We start from the raw sequence: 6,000 nt of genomic DNA on the forward strand, positions 1-6,000 counted from the left end.
CGTAGATGGTTAGTGCGTATAGACCAAATGGCCAGACTCAGATCAAATACCAAGATCTCGTTAAGCGTGTTAAGTATCCGCGAACGCCGACCAGGGCCAGGCCCACCTCTCACCTAGGCGGTCTCAACCTGCCCCGTCGCTCCGCCACAAAGATCCACTTGCGGGTACTCCTACGAGCCGACCCGACTTTGGTCATCACATGTGTCATGTATATAGTATATAAGTATATACCCGTGATCACCGCCCAGGTGATCATGGCCCGATAGTATAGCACAGCAGACGGACAAGAATGTAGGGCCACTGATGGAAATCTAGCATCCTATACTAAGCATGTAGGATTGCAGGTAAAGGTATCAACAGTAGTAGCAAGGATAGGCTATGCATCAGGATAGGATATCGAAAAGCAGTAACATGTTACACTACTCTAATGCAAGCAGTATAGAGAAGAATAGGCGATATCTGGTGATCAAGGGGGGGCTTGCCTGGTTGCTCTGGCAAGTAGGAGGGGTCGTCAACTCCGTAGTCGAACTGGGCAGCAGCAGTGTCGGTCTCGTAGTCTACCGGAGAGAAGAGGGGGGAAGAAGCAGTAAATACAATGCAAACATAAGCATGACGATGCGTGACATGAAAATGAGCAGTGCTAGGTGTGTCCTAACGCGGCAGTAGGTGGTGCCGGCGAAGGGGGGAAACATCCGGGAAAGTATTCCCGATGTTTCGCGTTTTCGGACAGATGAAACAGAGGGGGAAAGTTGCGAGTACGATAGGTTAGGGATGTGTGGTGGACGAACGGGCTGCGTATTCGGATTTGTCTCGTCGTTCTGAGCAACTTTCATATAGAAAACATTTTCATCCGGGTTACGGTTTAAAAGATATGAATTTTCAAAGTTTATTTGAATTTCTGGAATTATTTAATTAAGCAAAAATGAATTATGACGTCAGCATGAGGCAATGCTGACGTCAGCAGGTCAACAGAGAAGCTGACCAGGTCAAACTGACCAGTGGGCCCCACCTGTCATAGACAGTGGGCTAACAGAAGATTAAACTAACTAATTTTAGTTAATTAACTACTGGACCCCACCTGTCAGTGCCTAATTAGATTAATTAATTAGTTTTAATTATAAAAAACATTTTTTTATTAATTATGCGGCGGGGCCCGCATGTCAGTGGCTGGGCTTGCCCAGTCAGCAGTTGACTGGGGTCATCCCAGTCTACAGGGCCCAAGGGCCCACACGTCAGCCTCACAGGGGAGGCCACGCGGCGCCACGTCGGCCACTGGCCGGAGACGCGCCGGAGTTGACTCCGACGAGCCAAACGCGGCGGCGCGGCTCGGGAGGGGCGCGGGTTTCGCGCACGGGGGGTCTGCGGGGTTGTGGCTGGGCGCGTTCGACGCGGCTCGGCGCCGCGCGTCCAACGGTGGTGGCCGGAGTGGCTGGAACGGACGGGGGCGAGTGCTTCGAGCTCGCCGGCGGCGAGGTGCTTCGGGCGAGCAACGGGAACGGTGGAACGGCGCGAGATCGGGCAATCCAGAGGGCGGGGCGAGGCCTACGTGCACGCGCGAGCAAGATGGGCGCTGGCTAAAGACCAAACGGTCGCCGGAACGACGCCGGCGACGTGCTAGGCGGCGGCGAGCTCGGGCATGTCGAGGACGGCGGCTAAAGGGAGTAAACGGTGACGGGAGAGGGCTAGGAGGGATAAGAGGCTCACATTGAGCCTGCAGGTGTGCGAGAGTGAGCTCGGGGGAGGCTCGAGGCGGTGAAACGGGGCGGCGATCGACGGCGGCCGTGCGGGGAAGACGAGCTCGGGGTGGTCGTTGCAGTGGCTCCAAGCTTCAACGGAGAGGCGGATGTGATGTAGTCGAGGGCGGCGACGGCGTACGACACGGCGAAGTGGCGATTAGGGCACGGTGGCCGCGGGAACGACGGAGAACGGCGGCGACCGCGTCGAGCGTGGGGAAGGAAGGAGCGGCGTGGATCTGGGGGGGGGGGGGAAGAGAGATGCGCAGAGGCCGAGAGTTGAGCGGGGGCGAGTGGGAGAGGCGCCCGAGGAGGCGGGGAGGCGCTGGCGTCCTTATCCTCCCCCGTCGCCGGCGAGGGGGTGCGGCGGGGACCGGCCCCTGTTCCGACCCCGGTCGGGGGAACAGGGAAGGGGAGGGCGAGTGGGAGAGGTGGGCCGGGGAGGAGCTGGGCCTTTCGGCCGGGGTGGGGGGGCGATGGTGCTGGCCGGCTGGGCCTGGGGTTGGCCCAGTTGGGCCAGGTCCAGTGGAGGGCTTTTGTTTTTTTTTCTGTTTTGTTTTACATTTTCTTTTATTTATTTTCTTTCACCTTTTAATCCATTTTAAAATACTTAGGCATTTTCTAAAAAAGGAGTTTTCTCCACAATAATTACCAGTGTATTATTTGGCACCCACCGAACAATTTTGTTTAAATTTTTTAAAACTTTTATTTTCCACTTTAATTTTAATTGAAGTTTGAATTAGGAGTTTGAAAAGAAATGTGATTCCAATGTGATCAAGCCCTGTTTAGCGACATGATTAGCTTAATCACAGAGAGTTACTGTAGCATGATTCTCGGGGTGTTACAAATCTCCTCCACTACAAGAAATCTCGTCCCGAGATTTAGGAGGTAGAAGGAAACAGTGCGGGGTATTCTTCGCGCAGACGATCCTCTCGTTCCCAAGTGGCCTCATCTTCAGAATGGTGCGACCACTGGACTTTGAGAAACTTGATCGCCTTCTGACGTGTGCGGCGTTCAGCTTGGTCGAGAATGCGGACCGGATGCTCCTTATAGGAGAGGTCTTGCTGCAATTCGAGCACTTCATGATCCACAGCTCGGATTGGGTCCTTGAAGCAACGGCGGAGCTGTGACACATGCAACACATCGTGAACCTGAGAAAGGTTCGGCAGTAGCTCCAGTTGGTATGCCACTTTTCCATGCCTTTCGAGAATAGTGAATGGGCCAATATAGCGAGGAGCTAGTTTGCCCTTGCTCCCGAAGCGGTGAGCACCCTTCATAGGTGTGACTCGAAGATAAGCCTTTTCGCCAGGTTGATAGACCATGTCCCTATGATGACGGTCATACTGACTCTTCTGACGTGACTGAGCAGTCTTGAGGTTCTCGCGAATAATGCGGACTTGTTCTTCGGCATCTTGGATAATATCCGGACCGAAGAGTGGACGTTCCCCAGTTTCTGACCAGTTCAGAGGGGTTCGGCACTTTCGTCCATATAACACTTCGAAGGGGGCCATCTTCAGACTAGCTTGATAGCTATTATTATAAGAGAACTCAGCATACGGGAGAGATTCCTCCCATTTCTTGCCGAAGGAAATAACGCAAGCTCGAAGCATGTCTTCGAGAACTTGGTTGACGCGTTCAACTTGCCCTTGCGATTGAGGATGAAACGCAGTACTGAATGACAGATGAGTTCCCATAGCTTCTTGGAAACGTGCCCAGAATCTTGAAGTGAATAAGCTGCCACGGTCTGAACTGATAACCAATGGAATTCCGTGGAGTGAAACAATCCTGGACATATAGAGCGTTGCCAGTTGACTAGCAGTGATCGTTTCCTTGACCGCCAGAAAATGTGCAACTTTGGAAAGCCGGTCAATGACGACAAGAATAGCATCATTACCTTTCTGTGACTTGGGAAATCCAGTGACGAAGTCCATCTCAACATGGTCCCATTTCCATTCAGGAATAGAGATAGGTTGCAGAGTTCCAGCAGGCCTTTGATGTTCTGCTTTGATACGACGGCAAACGTCACATTCAGCAACATAACGAGCAATGTCTTGCTTCATATTAGACCACCAGAATCTCTGACGGATGTCTTGGTACATCTTTGTACTACCAGGATGGATACATAGAGGCGTATCATGAGCTTCTTTCATAACTTCCTGTGTCATATCCAGGTTTTTCTCTGCACATGGCACCACTAGGCGGCCCTTGAAGTATAGGGTGCCATCTTCAGCAATGGTGAAGAATGAGGGCTTTCCTTCTGAGAGGTAGCGCTTAATCTTGTGGGCTTCAGAGTCATACTTCTGTAGCCTTTTGATGCTGTCCTCGAGATCTGGTTTAGCAACTAGGGTATTGAGGGAACCCTGGGTAACAACGTGGAGGTTCACCTTGCCAAACTCCTTAGGAGGGGTAGCGAGTGCACCCGGAGGAACAATATGGAGGTTCAGCTTCCTGAATTCTTCAACAAGCGAGGGCTGAACTTTGTGAACCTGGAGGTGGTTGCAGTAAGACTTGCGGCTCAAGGCATCAGCCATTACATTAGCCTTGCCTGGCGTATAGGAAATACCCAAGTCAAAGTCTGCAACAAGCTCCATCCATCTCTGCTGACGGAGGTTCAGGTCTGGCTGAGTAAACAGATACTTCAGACTTTGGTGGTCAGTGAAGATCTCGCAACGATTACCGAGAAGGTAATGTCGCCACTGCTTCAACGCATGAATGACAGCAGCAAGTTCGAGGTCGTGAACTGGGTAGTTCTCTTCGTGAGGGCGCAATTGCCGAGAGGCATAAGCAATCACTTTGCGGTCTTGCATTAGGACACAGCCTAATCCTTGACGGGAAGCGTCGCAGTAAATGACAAAGTCCTTCTTAGTATCAGGTGGAGCTAGAACTGGAGCAGAAGTCAACTTGTCTTTGAGTGCCTAGAAACTTTCCTGACATTTGTCTGTCCATTGGAACTTGACACCCTTATGCAACAGGCTAGTCAGAGGCCTGGCGATCTTAGAGAAGTTCTCGACGAATCGACGGCAATAGCTGGCGAGACCGAGAAAACTTCTGACTTGCTTAACGTTCTTGGGAGGAGTCCAATCAAGAATAGCCTGAACTCACTCAGGGTTGACGGCAATACCATCCTTAGAGATGACATGCCCAAGATAGGTTACTTCCGGTAGCCAGAATTCACATTTGGAGAACTTGGCATATAGTTGATGCTCTCGTAGCTTTTCCAGCACAAGTCGAAGATGTTCAGCATGTTCTTCTTCGTTCTTGGAAAATACCAGGATATCATCCAGATAAACCACGACGAACTTGTCGAGGTAATCCATGAATATATAGTTCATCAGACGAGAGAAGGTGGCTGGAGCATTGGTTAAACCGAAAGACATGACGGTGTACTTGTATGAACCATAGCGAGTCACGAAGGCGGTCTTTGGGATATCCTCTTCGCGAACACGGATCTGGTGGTAACCCAACCTCAAGTCGAGCTTAGAGAACACTGACGAACCCGCCAGTTTATCATACAGATCATTGATCCGAGGAAGAGGGTATTTATTCTGAATGGTAGCTTGGTTTATAGGACGGTAGTCTTGAACTAACCGGTTTGTCCCATCCTTCTTCTTGACAAAGAGAGAAGGTGCTCCCCAAGGAGAGCAACTTGGGCGAATGAATCCTTTGCGAAGAGATTTGTCGATTTCCTCCTTAAGCTCAAGGAGTTCATGCGGCGGCATTTTGTAGGGTCGCTTGGCTATAGGAGTGGTGCCTGGTTTCATGTCGATGATGAATTCGACAGCTCTAGCAGGGGGAATCCCTGGAAGTTCTTCAGGAAACACGTCGAGGAATTCACGCACGACGGGAATGTTTTCAATGCCCTCGAGTGGTGCAGCGTTCAATGCATTCAATGCATAGAGCCTTGCCTCGGCATTTTGCACCAGATTAGCTTGGTAAGAAACTATTTCATTTGAAGGGTGTAGCAGGTGGACGGTTTTAGTGGCGCAAACTATAGAAGAAGTATGCGCTTTCAACCAATCCATACCCAAAATGAGGTCGATGTTAGACGACTTCAGGATAATGGGAGAGGCATAGAATTCCAGGCCTTCGATTTCCACGGGGACATCGATGCCAACCAAGGAGGTTTGACACTGTCCCACGGGGGTTTTGACCAGTACCAAAGTGTTCATCTCCTCACATTTAACGTCGTGCTTGTATGCAAAATCTTCTGACATGAATGAATGCGATGCACCTGTATCAAATAAAACGGATGCTGGTACTGAATTTA

The sequence above is a fragment of the Aegilops tauschii genome, chromosome 4, assembly GCF_002575655.3.
Source record: "Aegilops tauschii subsp. strangulata cultivar AL8/78 chromosome 4, Aet v6.0, whole genome shotgun sequence".
Taxonomy (NCBI): Eukaryota; Viridiplantae; Streptophyta; class Magnoliopsida; order Poales; family Poaceae; genus Aegilops; species Aegilops tauschii.